This window comes from Xyrauchen texanus, chromosome 10 (genome assembly GCF_025860055.1).
Source record: "Xyrauchen texanus isolate HMW12.3.18 chromosome 10, RBS_HiC_50CHRs, whole genome shotgun sequence".
NCBI classification, from domain to species: domain Eukaryota; kingdom Metazoa; phylum Chordata; class Actinopteri; order Cypriniformes; family Catostomidae; genus Xyrauchen; species Xyrauchen texanus.
In genome coordinates, this window is record NC_068285.1 from 7404952 (window position 1) to 7424685 (window position 19734).

General features: G+C 43.8%; 1 protein-coding gene and 1 pseudogene across 1 annotated transcript in view; one reads left to right on the forward strand and one right to left on the reverse strand.

Moving 5' to 3' along the window:
- Positions 1 to 19734, reverse strand: part of LOC127650380 (NACHT, LRR and PYD domains-containing protein 3-like) — a 1539373-nt gene that overhangs the window by 1068126 nt on the left and 451513 nt on the right. The gene's annotated exons all lie outside the window — the stretch shown is intronic.
- Positions 1 to 19734, forward strand: part of LOC127650389 (NACHT, LRR and PYD domains-containing protein 12-like) — a 201273-nt pseudogene that overhangs the window by 174658 nt on the left and 6881 nt on the right.

Consider the following 19734-nt stretch of genomic DNA (forward strand, 5'->3'; position numbering starts at 1 on the left):
AAACGAATCAATTATCTGGAGTCATCGGAGAGGGAATTATCCACTAATCCACCTGCAACCAAGATAGAAGTGGAAAAATTTGGAAAAAATTGGAAGATTTCGAAAACCAAAGCCGAAAAACCAACTTACAGATTGTTGGAATTCCTGAGCATGAGAAAGTCAAAGATATGGTGAAATTTCACGACGAGCTCTTCCTGAGTCGAAATAACAGGCCATAAACTGGAAATTGAGCGAGCTCACAGAGTCCCGGCTCGCAGATCTGCTGAGAGAGACAGACCACGATCAATCCTGGTCAAATTTCTGAGATCATCCGATAAAGATCTTGTGTTGCACCAGGCAAGGAGCAAAGGAAAGCTTTCTTGGAAGAATCAAAATGTTTTCTTGTTCCTGGAATTTGCAACTTGACAAGAGAAAAACGCGATCGGAAGGAATGCAAGAAACTCTAACATCAAAGTAAGATCACTTTTGCACTGATGTTTTCGGACAAACTGAGAATAAACACCAAAGACAGCAGCAAAGTATTTACATGTCCCAATCAGGCAATGTCATTTATAGAATTAATGGGTGAGTAACCATTGGGTGTTTCTCTTGTGAGTGGATTGACTTGCTGTACTTACTCTGGCTTTTTGGAAGAAGCTGGGCCAATTTGGTTTCGTTTTGCATTGCTTTGCCGAGTGGCTGGAGTTTTGTGGATTAACACTTTTCCTTAAAGAAACTTTTGCATTGACAGAAGATCAACAACAACTTACATTTATATAGCGCTTTTCTCAAACTCAAAGCGCTTTACATAGTATAGGGGGAATCTCCTCAACCACCACCAGTGTGCAGCATCCACCTGGATGATGCGACGGCAGCCATAGTGCGACAGAACGCCCACCACACACCAGCTATTGGTGGAGAGGAGATGGTAGAGTGATGTAGCCAATTCAGGGATGGAGATTATTAGGAGGCCATGATAGATAGGGGCCAATGGGGGAATTTGGCTAGGACAACGGGGTTAAACCCCTACTCTTTACGAGAAGTGCCCTATGGATTTTTAATGACCACAGAGAGTCAGGACCTCGGTTTAACGTCCCATCCGAAAGACGGTGCTTTTTTTTTACAGTATAGTGTCCCCGTCACTATACTGGGGCATTAGGACCCACACAGACCGTAGGGTGAGCACCCCCTGCTGGCCTCCCTAATACCACTATCACTCTTACAATTAAGTTCCTGGCCAGATTAAGAACAAACACTATGCATGACCGCAACATATCTACATGCCCACACTATGGATGTCTTTTATAAATTTGACGGATTGTGTAAGTCATTGTATTGTAACAGTTAAAAGTTATGGTGTTATTCTACTACCCACCATTAGGGGACACCATTGCTCCTTTATGTTTAGTTAAATACCGGTAGGGAGTAGAAGAAGGGAGAGCTGTTTGGTAAGAGGAAAGCATGGCTTCCCTCTGGTAACCTTACCTTTACTGATGTCCTGATTGGGAAACTTACTGTTTTTTTTTGCTCAATCAAAAAGGACTCCTTTTACCTACCTTTTTTTGTACCAATGATGCTTTTTCCTACTACATGGTACATGTTGGGAATAGAAAGGAGTAATCTACCTGTATAATATCTCATTGGCCTTGGGTCATCGAAACGTGATATTAATCAAGAGGATAAGAAATGTTTTCTACTTGTGTCTGGATTTGCTGTGTGGAGTATTGAATCTGGTCTGGACTATTACCAAAGATTCAATAACTATATACATCTACATCATCTAGAAGGGTTCTTCTTTCACCTATGGACTGTGGCATACAAGTATTACCACATTCGTTGCATCCAACATTACACATTGGATTATGGTATGTTAATTTGTTTTGGGTTTATTATTGTGCATTTCACTATTGTTCTTTTTTCATAATATATCTCTACGAAGAAAAGATCCCTCCCCAAAAGACTTTCAGATTTATAGTAAACTTTACTCCTAGAAGTACGAGTTTGTTATAGTATATACTTTTATGTGGCCTCCGAGTGAATTGACACTTCACCATCCGAGGAACCGGGATGCATGTTTTGTTCCCTTTTGTGCTGGTTCCACTTAGCGGTTGGAGCTTGTTTTGTTAAATAACACTGCTTTGGGACAGTTATGGATTAATCTGTTAGTTCCTTGTGCTTATGCCCCCTGTTGGCTGGAGTATGATTTGTGGAGTATTTTCATGGGACATAGTGGGAATGATTACGTCACCTGCTGCACTCATCAGCTGGCTCACTGAAGATTTGTTTGTCTGTCCGAGGAAACTGAAAGGCTTTACATCTGCTGGAATTTGTTTTGTGAAGGAACACACCTTCGAGACCATTTGGTAAATGAGTCTACACGCTCTTTGTGTTTGTTCTGCCTATTGGCCGGGACTTACAAATTTGTGAGGCAAAATTTAGGAAATCGATGGCCAAGTTGTCGTGGGGGCTCGTAGGCGTACATGGACTCTTTGAGTTTAGAGGGATCGATGCCGTTTGGAGCTGTCTTGTGCAGGGTTAATGCACACGTTTTTCTTTTTTCTGTTTGTTTTGTTCCAGGGGAAGTTTGGGGTTTTATTGTTGCATTAATGTTTAAATGGGGTCTTCATAATTTTAGTTTTGGCACACCATGTATCTTTTCTATTATATCAAAATGTCAAATATTAATATGAGTGTACTATCTCTCTCCACATGGAATGTGAATGGGTTAGGGTGCCCCATGAAAAGAAGGAAGGTTATTTATTTTCTTAAACATGAGAAATATGATGTAGTGTATCTACAATTCAAATGTCTCAAACAGTTTAAAGATAAATTAGGAAGATTCATTATTATTTTAGCAGAAATTCAGGGGGCAAAGTCTAATTTTGGCTAATATTTACACACCTAATGCTGATGATCAGGGCTTTTTTATAGATCTTGAAGGGATGTTGCAAGCTGCTGGCACCCCTCATGATATAATATTGGGAGGTGACTTTAATCTTTTGATGGACTCATTCCTTGATCATAGTGACGCAAAACTGTCTTTAAAGCCCCCTAGAGCAACATGGCCCCCTAGAGCAACATGGACGCTTTACAGGTTGTTTACAAATATTGATCTTAATGATATTTGGAGACTTTTGAACCCATCTGGTAGGGACTATAACTGGTCCTCAGTATGCTCTGTGGGCGTGGCTTGTGAGGCACTTAAGGCAGCTCTTAGGGGTCGAATCATACAGTATGCTTCATTCACCAAAAAATCCAAAGCAAGAGAACTCGTGGAGTTTGAATGAAATATTAAAAGTGCTGAGGCAGAGCTGAAGTGCCGGATGTCGTCCGATGGCCTCAGAGAATGGATCCAATTGAAATATAGATATAATACTATTTTGTCATTGAAAGTGGAGTTTTGGTTATTTAGGGCAAGACAGTCATACTTTGAGTCAGGGGACAAAGCAGGGAAGCTTTTGGCTAGATATATATAAAGCAGAGAGAGTCTCTTTCTACAATTCCCTCTGTGAAATCTGCTGGTAGTGTAATTTTTACCTCAGCCATTGATATTAATAATGCTTTTGAAGAATTCTATCTTGATCTTTATAGTTCCACGTCTTCATCTACTAATGAAGATATTAGAAACTTTGTGGAACCATTAGATCTTCCAAAACTCTTGACTGACAAAACATTATTTCTCTTGATTCTGAGGCCAGATGGTTTTGCCACAGAATTTTTTAGATCCTATGCTACAGAACTAGCCCCAATTTTGTTAGAAGTTTATACTGAATTATTAAAGAATGGAAAGCTTCCCACAACCCTGACACAAGCCCGGATCAGTCTGATTCTTAAAAAGGACTAAGGTCTAAGTGAGTGTAAGAGTAACCCTCCAATCTCCCTGATCCAACTAGATGTAAAAATCGCCAAAAATTCTGACTAACCTATTAAGTAAGGTTGTGATATCTCTTATACATATAGATCAGATGGGGTTTATTTGGGCCGTAGCTTTTCTGATAATATTAGGCATCTCATCAATATCATGTGGTCTTTACCAAATGATCAGTCTCCAATCGGTACCATCTCACTTGACACCGAAAAGGTGTTTGATATGGTAGAATGGGATTATTTTTTTAGGATTTTGGAAATGTATGGGTTCGGCAGTACATTTATTGGTTGGATTAAGTTATTTATAGACACCCGGTAGCAGCGGTACAAACAAATGGATTAATTTTGGATTATTTTACTCTGAATAGGGGCACTCAGCAGGGTTGCCCTCTTTGCCCATTATTGTTCTGTCTTGCTTTGGAACCATTAGCAGCTGCGATAAGAAAGGAGGATGATTTTCCAGGGGCGATGGTCTGAGGTGTGGCGCATAAGCTTCTGCTTTACGTAGGTGATATTTTATTATTTGTCTCTGAACCTACTAGATCTATGCCTTGCCTCCACATTCATTCCTTTTCCAAGTTCTCAGGATACAAAGTCAATTGGTCTAAATCCAGCCGGGCGCCTTCCAGTGGCCCAAACAGGGCATTAAGTATTTGGGGATTTTATTCATTTACATTTATGCATTTGGCAGACACTTTTATCCAAAGCAACTTACAGTGCACTTGTTACAGGGACAATCCCCCCGGAGCAACCTGGAGTTAAGTGCCTTGCTCAAGGACACAATGGTGGTGGCTGTGGGAATCGAACCACCAACCTTCTGATTACCAGTTTACCAGTTATGTGCATTAGACCACTACACCACCACTCCCTGAAAGTAAAAAGGTTTTTGAGTGATGTGGGCAGGTTGGCTTCATTACATTTAACATCAGATTATTGGGAAGGTTAATGTCATTAAAATGAATTGTATTCCAAAATGTAACTATCTGCTACAATCTCTCCCTGTTGATGTCCCCCTCTCTTATTTAAAGAAATTTGATAGGATAGCGAAGTCCTTCATTTTGAATGGTAAACGTCCCAGATTGGATTTTAATAAGTTACATAGGCTGATAGACAAAGGTGGGCTACGCCTGCCCAAGGTTGTGTTTTATTACTGTGCATTCAGTCTAAGACATTTGGCTCATTGGTCACTTCCACCTGAGAGAGCCCCTCCCTGGTTTGTTATTGAACAGGCAGTTCTTGCCGCTATTTCGCCATTACAAAGCCTCTCTATCAAACTAATTGGAAAAGTTAAGTTACACCCCGTTATTTAGCATTTACACTCGGTATGTAATAAAGTGTCCAGATTGTTTAAATCGGACACTTATTTAAATTTTGCCTCAAGCATATGGCAGAACCCAAGATTGTTTATTTGCAAGTCCCCTTTCTGCTGGTCAGAGTGGATTGTGAGGGGGGTTGCTACACTCGGTGACCTATATGAAAGTGGAGTGTTGAGATCGTTTGAAAACTTGATCCAACATTTTGGGATCCCCAGACCTCAGTTTTATAGTTGTTTATAACTGCGCCACATAGAGTAGCACATACCGCCCTATGGAGGCAGATGCTTTGGGAGAGGTGATTGCGGCTTTTGGAAAAAGGTCATGAGGCATCTGTGTATTACTCCCTGTTAATTCAGAGTCTGGGGGATGGAGCCTTAACTTCTCTCAAGAGAGTATGGGAGAAAGATTTCAACTTGGCATTGGAGGAAGGTGTGTGTGTGTGCTAAGATTCTTCAAAATGTTAAGTCAGCATGTAGAGATGCAAGGGTGTGTCTTATACAATTAAACATTTTGCATAGATTTTATTGGACCCCCTCTAGACTGTATAGGCTTGGTCTTAAAGACAGGCCCACCTGCTGGAAATGCCAATCGGAAGATGGAGACATTGCCCATGTTTTTTGGTGGTGTGTTGAGATCCAGAAATTCTGGTTGAAGGTTCAGAATTTTGTGTGTGACGTGGTGGGCACTCAGGTTTCATTTTGCCCCAAACTTTGTGTTCTGGGCGATGGGGTGGTCATCGATGTGGGGGATGGTCATATAGAGAACTGGGTTCTGACCTGTGTGATGATCGCCAGGAAGGTTATTTTGAGGTGTTGGAGGTCAGCTGGTGAACCCCCATATCTGTAGTGGTGCACGGAGATGGGGAGTGTAGCGGCTTTTGAGAAGGTGTCATTGGGAAGACGGGGTTATTTAGATTTGTCTGTCCGGAAATGGGGCAGGTATTTGGAATTTTTGGGGGGGCTTTCGGGTGGGGTGTGGAGAGAGTACTGTAGTATAGTTTTAAATGAGTATGATTGTATGTGTATATATGTATGTGTATGTATGTATGAATGAAACGATTAATCGACATTATCGACAATAAAAAATTATTGACAAAAATTTCTGTTGTCGAATAATCCTTTTGATCTCATTTAATGTAACATGGGATCACATTAAACTATAACGATTGGACGTGAGAGCAGCACTGCAGTTCGTGTAAGACTGATGAGAGGAAGAATTTCTCATCTCACAGTCCAGATGCAATCTAAACTTTCAAAACAGCTTCAGGTGATGTAGATCCCAATGTATGATGGAATTATACAAAAGAAACAAATAAGTAATTTCAGAAGCACTCTCGTTGTGGAATAAGCGGAGCCTGAGCTCTTTAAAGGAAACACCCTGGCGTTACATCTTAAATGCAGTTATATTTAATATGTTATAGCTTTATTAAAGTAAAAATAAAACAGAAGCAGATAATTCAAATTGTCATGTTCACTGTTGTCTTTTGTTTTTGTGCTTTTATGTTGAAGTTTAGTTTAGTTCCTGTTTCCTGTTTGGTTTTTGTAGTCCTTTGTAGTTTCTTTTTATGATTCGTTTTCCCCTGATTGTTACTCCTTCCCTGATTGTTGCCCCAGGTGTCCCTTATTCCCTTGTTTGTTCCTTTGTGTATTTAAACCCTACTGTTTCTCCATTCCCCTGTCGGTCGTTAATGTTTGTGGATGCGTGTTTCTGTGCTCTCCGTCTATGTTTATCCTACCTGTGAACCCATCGTATGTCTTCCGTGTTTTTGCTTTCTTTTCCCCAGTGCGGGTATTTCCTTTGTTCCTGTTTTGTCTGTTTCCATTTTTGTTGCAATAAAGACCACTGCAAATAGATCCTCGCCCCTCGTCTGCCTTCACCTACATTCGTAACACAAATAACTACAAACTCTGAAACTGGCATTTCTCTGTGTGGTCAGTGCCTCTTCTATGAGTTGCGCAAAAGTCCCGATCTAAGGGGGAGAGATTGAAACTGCACCCGGCAGAGGCACACTCTGTTGCAGGGACATTCATCCCTTGAGCACGCACTTGCTGCAGCTAGATTATGACGTGATGGCTCGCGACTTACTGAATCATAATATATCACTGCGCATTTCTTAGCGTAAAGATAATTGGCAATTTGCTGCTTATTAATAAGAGGGAGTTTTTTTCATCGAGTTAAAGATGGATTGAAGTGAACAGAAATGTGAGAGAGGTTCAGTCTTAGCCCCATTATACACTGCAACAAAATACGTTTTGATTTTATTTTGTTTTGGCTTGTTTTGCAAAATAAATATAAAAACTCCCTTAAAACAACATACTTTTTCTTAGCAGCTATACTGCAGAAGAAAAAAAAAATTCTAAGAATGTTGAATGTAATATTAAAAATGCTATTATTTTAAAATATCTAAAAATCCTTTTAAAAATGATGCATTCACCAATACACTTATATTTAAGATGCATTCTCTTAAAGCAAGTCTAAATATCTTATATGTTGCTTCTCAAGTAAATGTATTTAGTTTTTTAAACCATTTTAAATGGAAAACAAGAAAAAAACTTTATGATAATAGGATTTTTTGAAGTGAATTTCATTACTGAATTAAACTTAATAAAAAGTATCTTTTACACGTTAATTCAGTGAATGTCATTTAAAGGTATTTTTAAAATATGATTTTGTCCTCTTTATTGTTAGTAAACATGTTTAATACAACCTGTTAAGTCGGGCCACAAGCTGAATAATCAGTTAAGATCTAATGATTCATCTTTGCAATAATCGGTAAATGGTAAAATAATCGTTCTAATAATCATTAGATTAATCGATTATCAAAATAGTCGTTAGATGCCGCCCTATGTGTGACCACAGGATTGATTTTTGGGGAGGCAGGGTTGAGGGTTGGGGAGGGGGTGTTGTGGGGTTTAAATGTTGAATGTGTGTGTGTGTGTGTGTGTGTGTGTGTGTGTGTGTGTGTGTGTGTGTGTGTGTGTGTGTGTGTGTGTGTGTGTGTGTGTGTGTGTGTGTGTGTTATAATTAGATTTAATAATAATAATAATAAAAAAACATTATTACAAAAAACAATATTGGTTTAAAGTTTGGTTTGTTACAGTTTGATACATTTTTTTTTATTTTGCACATTATTGTCAACTAAAATATATTTTTTCAGTGACTAAAATGTTATGCCATTTTAGATCTGAGAAACTCTTCAAATGAATGAAAATGACATGACGAAATATACACTTATTTTAAAGGACATATTTGACAAAACACAAGTGATAACAACAAAAACCAGTAAAAATTAACATTGATTTCAATCTTACAGTCACTCGCAACATGTTGAAGTCCAAAGCACATTCAAATCCAATCTGCTGAAGAAGTTTCAGTGTTTGTGTGAGGGAACAGCAAAGCAGGGAAACCCAACACTCCTGAATGAGATCTACACAGAGCTCTACATCACAGAGAGTGAAAGAGGAGAGATCAATAATGAACATGAGGTGAGACAGATTGAAACACAATCTAGTAGAGCAGCAACAGAGGACACACCAATCAAATGCAATGACATCTTCAAACCTTTACCTGGACAAGACAAACCCATCAGAACTGTGCTGACAAAGGGAGTCGCTGGCATTGGAAAAACAGTCTCTGTGCAGAAGTTCATTGTGGACTGGGCTGAAGGGAAAGCCAATCAGGACATCCACCTCATATTTCCACTTCCTTTCAGAGAACTCAATTTGATGAAGGACAAAGAACTCAGTCTTTTAGATCTTCTTCAGGTGTTCTTCACTGAAACAAAAGAAATTGAAATATCCAGAGAGGAATATAAAGTTTTATTCATATTTGATGGTCTGGATGAGTGTCGTCTGTCTCTGGATTTTCAGAGCAATGTGAGATTGTGTGATGTCACTGAATCAGCCTCAGTGGATGTGCTGCTGACAAACCTCATCAAGGGGAATCTGCTTCCCTCTTCTCTCATCTGGATCACCTCCAGACCAGCAGCAGCTGATCTCATCCCCTCTGAGTGTGTTGATCGAGTGACAGAGGTACGAGGATTCAATGACCCACAGAAGGAGGAATACTTCAGGAAGAGAATCAGAGATCAGAGTCTGGCCAACAGAATCATCACACATCTGAAGTCATCAAGGAGTCTCTTCATCATGTGTCACATCCCAGTGTTCTGCTGGATTTCAGCCACTGTTCTAGAGACAATGTTGAGTGAAACAGAGAGAGGAGTGATCCCCAAGACTCTCACTCAAATGTACACACACTTCCTGATCATTCAGACAAACATCAAACATGAGAAGGACTATGAGAACAAAAGTAAAGACAGAGACATGATCCTCAAACTGGGGAAACTGGCTTTTGAACAGCTTGTGAAAGGCAATCTGATCTTCTATGAGGAAGACTTGAGAGAGTGTGACATTGATGTGACAGAAGCATCAGTGTACTCAGGATTGTGCACTCAGATCTTCAGAGAGGAGTTTGGGTTGTATCAGGGGAAAGTGTTCTGCTTTGTTCATCTGAGCATTCAGGAACATCTAGCAGCTCTATATGCGCACCTCTCCTTGACAAACAACAACAAGAATGTGTTTAAACAAATCACTGAACAAACTGCTTTCACTGAACAAATCACTGAACAAATCACTGAACAAAGTCTGTTCTCTAAAGTTTTAAAGTTGATGAAACAGAATTCATCAGAACAGGTTTCTATGTTTGACCTGCATCAGACAGCTGTGAATGAGACTTTACAGAGTAAGAATGGACATCTGGATCTTTTCCTGCGTTTCTTTCTGGGTCTCTCATTGGAGTCTAATCACACTCTCTTACAAGAACTACCGACACAGACAGGAAGCTGCTCCTACAACAAAAAGGAAACCGTGAAATACATCAAGCAGAAGATCAGGGAGATTCACTCTCCAGAGAAATCCATCAATCTGTTCCACTGTCTGAATGAACTGGGTGATGATTCACTTGTGAAGGAGATCCAAGATTATCTGAAATCTGGAAAAATAAAAGGAACAAAACTCTCCTCTTCACAGTGGTCAGCTGTAGTGTTTGTGTTGCTGACCTCAGAGCAGAAGATGGATGAGTTTGATCTAAAAAAGTTTATTGGAGCACAAAATAAAGCAGATGAAGTTCTTCAGTATCTGCTGCCTGTGATTAAAGAATCCAGATCTGTTCAGTAAGTAACACACACAACGTTAAAACATCACATTTGGGCTACAAAGGGGGAAAATCACACTAATGTCACTGATCAGGACAGGTAGCTGAACATTCACAGTGCTTATTACACTAACACCAAAGAGTTTTTGTGAGGATATTTTGAGATCATAGAGGTCTGATCATGGTGTAATGACTTGATGCTGAATTGAATGTAATAAGGGAAAGGACTGACAACAGCATCTTCAGATCAGAACAGTGTCTTCAAATAAATTCTAACAGAAAATTCTAAATGAAATCAAGAAGCAACATTTTGAAGGCAGTGTCATGAGTGAATTGCATTTGACATTGATCCTCTGTAATGACTGTATTTTCAACGTGGCATGAATTCTGGGATTCCCCAAAAGTGTGTGTCACCTGGTCACTTGCAGGCGAAGAAACTTCTGAAGTGAGAGGGAAGTATAGCTGTTCAGAAAAAGTTACTTAATTTATTTGAAATAAGTGGACACAATCCTTCAAAAACTGCAGCAAACTGCTTTTAAAAATACTTCATAACAGGCTTCTCTATCGAAATCCTCTATGTAGAGCTGGTCATGGGCAATTTATTTTTCTGATCTTTTTCAAGTTGACAGAACATGTTAAAATACAACAGTTATTGCAAATATTTATTTCATGAAATTCTGTCTTGCTGCTTAAAGTAAGTTGATTTTGTCATTATTATGTTCACTAATGCAAATATTTGAGCAATAAACCGATAAGAAAATCTTATAGAGATCAGAGTAAGTGTTCAGTATATTTGTGTTTTTTCTCAGTTTTCACACTGTAAAGTCAACTTTTTGAGACCTCCGATAGACCAGAAGTCATTAATATCCTATGTAGAGTAACACGGGGGCTGTATGGTGTGACAACCAACCTGAAGATGCAGAATTTTCAGATCTGATTTGAGCTTTGCATACGTTAAAAAATGTGAACTTGAACAACTAAACAGGATAAAATTCTTTCTAGCAAGTCAGTCCACTGTCGGCCATCTTTGGTAGGCTATTTTCAGTCATGACAGTGCAGCTCCTGTCTACTTGAATGGGGAAAGAACAAAATCTCACATACAGTGGATCAAGATTACGATCAAGGAACGTATTTCAATCAGCAATAAAATCTGACAATACTGGTATCATAAATTGTGATTCTTTACCACATATTACGCTAAAAAACGAAATTTTCCCGGCTTGTATAGCTAATGCGTATACGCGTTCTAGAGTTGATTGACATGGGATGTCTGTCTCTAAAAGCTGATTGACTCTTTTAACTGTAAGAAGGGACTTCCTTTCTACATCAAGGTTTCCGCACAGCTCTGATCATCAAAAAGTGCAGCGCGGGTCGCAGAAACCATTTGAAATTGTCACTCCGTTGCAAACGGAAATATTTTGTGTTAAACTAATTTAAAACATTACTTAACAGTAGAATCTTTAGAATCCATTCATCTTCCCCGCAGTGTTGTCTGCTCTCCCTCTCTCTCGCTCTCTCTCTCTCTCCCTCTCCATCCTTATGTATTTTGCAGAAATGTGGCATATTCATATTAATTATATTTTGTAAATAGCTCCATTAAAAATATTTGGGGAGTGAGGGAATATACGTATGTTAATTTATTTCTGTTACAACTATGGCAGTTTCAAAAATATTTATATAATATATTTTTATTTTATACTTATAGTTTCTAAATAGTTTTGTATGCATCTACATAACAAAAATGGCATAGTTTGTGTAATAGGAGTTCCCGTGGTTGTTATGAGCCATACAAATGGTCTTATCGTAAATTATTGTAGGAAAAAGTAACTGGTGTGGTTTGCCTTCAGAAATTCCAAGAGGTTACTTAATCATGTGAAGAGAGTACTTAACCATGGGAATCACTCTTAGTCTTAGTCAGACTCAGAATATTTAAATTTAGTCATATATAAATTAGTTATATAAATGTTTTTTACTTTTTATAGATGTAAATTTACTGGTTTTAACAACAGTTATATCTGCATCCCAACTCAAAATTATAGTTTACTTTCAAATGTGCATTTCATATCGGCAAAATATGCAACATTTGTGGTAACTGCAGGTATATATAAAATAATATTACTTTTATTATTAGTATCTATCCTTAATAAAAAAAAAAAAAGAAAGAAATCACTGGTACTCTCAAATCAGGTGCTGATGCACACACTGCAGAACTTGGTTGCACTGGTGCCACTGCACTCAAATGATAGTCCGGATCCATCTGCTTGAATTATAGAAACTCAAAGTTTGGTTTCACCTTAATGATGCGTAAGCCTGTTTAATTAATTAACAAAACTGTAAAGTTCTGAAATGCTTCAAAGTTGCATAGATCAAAAAACACAAATATTGTTTTTTTGTTTTCTTTTTTTGGAGAAGTCTCAGCTTTTAAATGTTGTCATAATTATGGGGGGTGGGTGTTCCATGGTCAGAAAATTAAGTAGATGGCGTTCATCCAAAAAAAATTGAGAACTACTATTTAAGACATTTGTCGATATTCAATAAAGTAAAGTATACCACTTCAAATGAGCAGACATACAAAGACATACAAAATACTAGAAATTTAGAATTTATTTTTCAATTGCACTTTTCCCTCAAAATATTACCATTGTTGTTACTTGTTCATTTGCGATGAAAATTAACAATAATAAATTAGATGAATTCAAAATTCTCTTTTGAAAGCCACCAAGTCTCTTTGAATTTTATATGCTTTGATCTTTGTAAAGTCACTTTCTTTGTGATCGTTTAATTTAAAAATGTAATACATTTAATAAAAATATAGTAGCTAAATCTTGTAATTAAGAACAACAAAGTTTATTCACCTTTCATCCCGTTTTGTAATTCAATTTAATACCTTGATAATATATATAAATGCTTCAGTAATTATCATGATGTGAACATTTTTATACGGTCACATCCCTAGTTTGTTAATTTGTAGGTTTTTACTGTCTATGTGATTTATAATTTTAATTGTAGCTGGTGTCAGTTCATATCTCATCTTTTTTTATCTTACTGCAGGTTGAGTTATTGTCGTGTCACAGATGAAGGTTGTGCTGCTCTGACTTCAGCTCTGAGTTCAAACCCCTCACACCTGAAAGAACTGTATCTGTCATCTAATAAAATAAGAGATTCAGGAGTGAAGCTGCTCTCTGATGGACTGAAGAATCCTCACTGTAATCTGGAGAAACTGTGGTAAGATTTCACAAAACTCTCAAATCCTCCTTTATTCTCCTGTAGTAAATAATAATAATGTAACAATAATGAAAAAATATTGAAAACAGAGCTCTCTGATCAGAGAAGATAATTTTGCTTTAACTCATCCGATTGAGTCCTAATTTTACCCTAAAAAATTAAACATCTGTAATTTACTCCCCTCATGTTTGGAGAATCCTCACTGTAAACTGAAAATCATCTGAGAGTCACATAATCTGATATTCTGATAGAAATATTTTTAAATAGTGCATATTTGCAACAATTCTTACAATAATATAGAGTTATCTGTGAACTATGTTTCCCCTTCTGTCGCTCTCTCCACGTTGTGTCAGAGAAGCGACACTAGGGGTCTCTCTTGAGCGCCGATATTCACCTCTGAACTATGACAAAAGGCCAATGAGAGTTGGCAGCCAGTATTTGCATGTCCCACCCTGGACATACGGGTATTTAAGCTGCGCAAATACGGGAGTTCATTCAGAAAATTTCTTCGGACCAGATGGTCGTGTCTGCAACTGCTGCGTATACACACCGAGTTCCTGCTATCCCTCTCCTGCATGCTGTTGGATTCTACGGCGCACAACAGCGGCTTTCTCCTGTTTGCACGGCTGTGCACTTCCTGCCCCTGAGCGCTTCGACAGTGCAGATTATAAAGATCTCTCACAAGTTATTTTTCCTTCATAAAAGAGTGATTTTATTTAAAAGAGTAATTTCCTCTAAAAGAGCAAAAACACAGCGGTGTTGAACGTCCTTTTAAGGACGCGTCTTTTTAAAGATGCCTTTCCGCCCCTGTGTTGTTCCTGGATGTGGTAGAGTACTCTCCGCTTCCGACGTCCACAGGCGTTGTCTCATGTGTCTGGGTAGCAATCACACCGAGGCAGCGTTTGTGGATGGTTCATGTTCTCACTGCGAGAACATAACCATGACAACGTTGCGATCGCGGCTTGCCTACAACTGTAAGCAAGCCACTCCAGCCGCCCCCCGCGTCGCTCCTTCTTCCCACGGGATTGAGGAAGATGCGGCTGGCGATGGAGGTGATTCGGGGATGGCAGCGCCGGGTACGCCCCCTCGGACCACCCACGCCCCGACACGCTCGTTGACTCCCGTCCCCGCTCGAGGGGGCGGCGACTCGCCTCACAGCCAGTCTGCCTACCCTCTTGCGATGGAAGCAGACGAGTTCGCCGCGGCTCTCCAAGGCACTGCGAAACATGCACGGGGGTGGCCCTGATCCCGACATGCTGCAGGAACTGCGCTCCGCGACCAACCTCGCCCTGAGAGCGACGAAGGTCACAGCGCAGGCGCTCTGGCAGGCGATGGCCACGCTGGTGGTCCAGGAACGTCAGCAATGGCTGAACTTGGTTGAGATGCGTGAAGCCGACAAGACTCGCTTTCTCAACGCCCCTGTCTCCCAGTTCGGCCTCTTCGGCGACACCGTTGAGGACTTCACCCAGCAGTTCTCCACGGTGAAGAAGCAGACGGAGGCCATTTCTCACATCATGCCTCGCAGCAAGCCTGCCGCCATGGCCCAGGCCCCATCTGCTTGCCGAGGGCATCCTCCCGTGGCCAGAAGACCTTCTGCTCCGCCTCAACCCGGGCCCAGCTCTCAACCCCGGCGTCGATCAAACCACGGGAAGCGTACGTCCCCTGTCTCACGGACTCCATCGAGGACCCGGAAGGCTCCCAGGCGCTCCTGAGACAACGGACCCAGAGTGCAAGAAGTTAGGTCCGTAGGTGGTAAGACCACTCCATCCCCCGGTGGAGGGCCGGGAGGAGAATCTTTTGTTTTTTCATTTGCCGCACCCCTCAACAGGAGCTGCGGTACCCAAATTCTCAATAAACGAGCTATTTCCTTCACCTCTGGGTCATGTGGCCCGCATGTGGCTTTCAGGCCTCAACAGTCCTAGCTTCCTGGATGCAGTGCCCCCGCCCTCAGCCCCACAACTGTTCCCCGGCTGGCCGGTTCAGACGAGTCCAGAGGACGCCAGCATCGGACCTCCTCCTCAGTCACGAACCCGCCCCCTGCCGGGTGCGCGGAGCAGGTAAGTGTTTTGAGTTTGTTCTCAGCACCAGAGCCTCGGGATGCCACATTGCTCCCCGGCGCTGCGTTACCTGTTCCGCACCGCTGCGAAGCCACGTCCAAAATACTGGACCCTTGGTGCCCCAAGCACGGAGCTTAGAGGCGTGGCTTTCACTGCCCAACCTGTCGCGATGGCTGCACCGGACCATTGGACTCGGTTACGCAATTTAGTTTGCCAGGTCTCCGCTCCCCTTCGTGGGCGTTCATTTTACCGCAGTGCGCGACAAACACGCTCAGTCCTTCCGCGAAGAAATCGCCTCCCTTCTAATCAAGGACGCGATAGAGCCTGTCCCTCCAACCGAAACGAAGAAGGGTTTCTACAGCCCTTACTTCGTTGTACCCTAGAAAGGCGGCGGCTTACGACCGATCTTGGACCTGCGAGTGTTCAATCAGACTTTGTCCAAACTCCCGTTCAAAATGCTCACCCAGAAACAAATTCTATCTGGCATCCGGCATCTAGATTGGCTCGCAGCGATAGACCTGAAGGACGCGTACTTCCACGTCTCGATTCTCCCTCGACCCTTTCTGCGGTTTGCGTTCAACGGCCAGGCGTATCAGTACAAAGTCCTCCCCTTCGGCCTGTCTCTGTCCCCTCACGTCTTCATGAAAGTCGCAGAGGCGGCTCTTGCCTCGCTCCGAGAAGCTGGCATAAGCATACTCAATTACCTCGATGACTGGCTCATTCTGGCCTCCTCGCGGGAAATACTATGCGCACACAGAGACCAGGTGCTCAAGCACCTCGGCCGTTTGGGGTTTCAGGTCAACTGGGAGAAAAGCAAGCTCACCCCGGTCCAGAGCATCTCTTTTCTCGGTTTGGAGTTAGACTCAGTCTCAATGACAGCACGTCTCTCAGTCAGTCTCAATGACAGCACGTGCTCAGTCAGTGCTGAAATGCCTCGCTTCCTTCAAACCAGGCACCGTGGTCCCTCTAAAACGTTTCCAACAGCTCCTGGGGCATATGGCATCCTCCATGGCGGCCGCGCCACTGGGGTTGATGCATATGAGACCACTTCAGCACTGGCTCCAGACTCGAGTTCCGAGACGAGCATGGTGCCGCGGCACGCACAACGTGAAAGTTACCACTACCTGCCGCCAAGCCTTCAAACCCTGGACAGACCTCTGCTTTCTAAGGGCAGGAGTACCCTTGCAGCAGGTGTCCCGACGTGTTCTGGTTACGACCGACGCCTCCAAACTGGGTTGGGGCGCCGTGTGCAACGGGCGCGCAGCCGCAGGCCGGTGGAACCGAGGCCCGCTGCGCTGGCACATCAACCGCCTAGAGCTGCTGGCTGTTTTTCTTGCCCTGAAGAGGTTTCTTCCGTTAATTCGGGGCAAGCACGTTCTAGTCAGGACAGACAGCACCACGGTGGTAGCCTACATAAACCGCCAAGGCGGAGTACGCTCCCTCCACATGTCACAGCTCGCCCGTCGTCTCCTCCTTTGGAGCCAGCAGCGACTCAAGTCACTGCGCACCACTCACATCCCCGGCAACCTCAATGCAGTAGCAGACGCGCTGTCAAGGCAGAGCTTGCCCGGCGGAGAGTGGAGGCTCCACCCCCAGTCGGTTCAGCTGATTTGGGACAGGTTCGGCAAGGCCCAGGTAGACCTGTTTGCCTCCCAGGAAACCTCCCACTGCCCGCTGTGGTATGCCCTCACAGAGGCTCCCCTCGGGACAGATGCTCTGGCACACAGCTGGCCCGTGGGGCTGCGCAAGTACCCTTTTCCCCCAGTGAGCCTTCTTGCACAGGTGCTATGCAAGGTCAGGGAGGACGAGGAGCAAGTCACTCTGGTGGCCCCCTACTGGCCCAACCGGACGTGGTTCTCGGATCTCACGCTCCTCACGACAGCCCCTCCCTGGCAAATCCCCCTGTGGAAGGATCTTCTTTCTCAGGGATGGGGCACGCTCTGGCACCCGCACAGAGAACCTCCACCTCTGGAACCTCCACGTCTGGCCCCTGGACGGGACGCGGAAGATCTAGCCGGCCTACCACCGGCCGTCATAGATACTATCAACTAAGCCAGAGCCCCTTCGACCCGGCATCTTTACGCCCTAAAGTGGCGTCTGTTCCCAGACTGTTGTTCTTCCCGAGTTCCACCCACGAGGTTCAGTAATTATCAGACGCCACTTTAGGGCGTAAAGATGCCTGGTCGAAGGGGCTCTGGCTTGGTTGATATTATCTATGACGGCCGGTGGTAGGCCGGCTAGATCTTCCGTGTCCCGTCCAGGGGCCAGACGTGGAGGTTCCAGAGGTCTGGGTGCGGGTTCCAGAGTGTGCCCCATCCCTGAGAAAGAAGATCCTTCCTCATCCTTCCGCCGAAGACCCACAGAAGTGCGCGGTTAGAAGTGCGCAGCTTACCATGACACGGTAGACGGCAAGTCTCTTGGTAAGCACGACTTAATTGTCAGGTTCCTAAAAGGTGCCCGGAGGCTGACTCCCTCCCGGCCTAACCTGTTCCCCTCCTGGGATCTGTCGGTCGTCCTCACGGGCCTCCAGAGACCCCCCTTCGAGCCGCTAGACTCAGTTGGACTCAGGGCCCTCTTTCTCAAGACCGCCCTGCTGATCGCGCTCGCCTCCATCAAGAGGGTCGGGGACCTGCAAGCGTTCTCTGTTAGTGATTCTTGCCTGGAGTTCGGTCCGGCAGACACTTTCGTGATCCTAAGACCGCGACCGGGCTATGTGCCCAAGGTTCCTACCACACCCTTCAGGGATCAGGTAGTGAACCTGCAAGCGCTGCCCTGGGAGGAGGCAGACCCAGCCCTTTCACTGCTGTGTCCAGTACGTGCTTTACGTATCTATCTGGACCGCACACAGAGCACTAGACGCTCTGAGCAGCTCTTCGTCTGCTTCGGGGGACAGCGGAAATGGAATGCTGTCTCCAAGCAGAGACTCGCCCACTGGGTTGTCGACGCCATTTCCTTGGCTTATCACACCAAGGCCGTGCCCCACCCCCTTGCGGGTCCGAGCTCACTCCACCAGGAGTGTTGCGTCCTCGTGGGCACTGGCTAGGGACACCGCCCTAGCAGACATCTGTAGAGCAGTGGGCTGGGCAACACCTAACACTTTTGGAGATTCTATAATCTCCGAGTTGAGTCAGTATCGTCCCGTGTTTTCTCAGGTCCGAGCCCGTAGAACTCGGTAGCACGCTGACGATCTGACTGGGTGAACCACTTGCGCCTAGCGCCCTTTCCCTCTAACCAAGGGAAAACAGTGCGCCTCCGTTCCCAGGAGATTCTATCTTTGGGTCGCTGGTTGACTCCTCCCTAGCCCTCGTGGGTCCGCAGTTCAGCGGAGGAACTCGCCGACCCAAGCCACTGCGGGTACCTCAAGCTACCCTGTACTGGTATAGGTGCTCCACAGGTAAGGCCTCCTGTTCGGACTCCCCCTGTGTGTCACGAGCGGACCCCCGTGTCTCCTTTAGGCAGTTACAGCTGCCTCGGTCGTAGTTCTGTTCGCTATCCCCCCCCTACGGGGTTGGGTCTACCACCGCACCAACTTTTCCACATTGGTCCTAAGTTAGGCCATCTGATGTATTTGCCACTAAAACTTTGCCTCCCCTGAAAGAAGGGCTAAGACCTTCTTCCCTCAATGCTTGTAAGGGCCCCAGCCGTAGTTGCTCTATGCGAGAAACATAGAGAGAAAAGAGGCCCAGCCAGGCTGGCCCGTTCCCATGTTGGCGGCCATCACCTTGTTCCCCCCTCCAGGGTAACGATAAGGAGTCTGATGGCTTGAATGGGGCATTGGGGAAGGGTACGTGCAGCCTGATACAGTTGGTCGTCCTGGCACGTTGTGTCAAAGAAGCAACACTAGGGGTCCAATTTTAATCATGCCATGTGCTGAACTGTGTACGTACGCTGCTGACACAGGTGCGGGCAGGTAGATTGAATGCCAAAATGACTGCACGTACCCTTCCCCAACGTCCCAAAAAATTGTCAAAACTTTCTGGTTCCTTACACCCCGATATGGGGGGAACAAGGCGACGTGCCAAGCATGGGAGCAAGCCGCGCCAGCCGCACCTTTTCTCTCTCTATGTTTCTCACATAGAGTTAAAGCGGCTTGGGTCATCTTAACGCTATCACATGCGTCGGGGAAGGTGTTTTTTCCC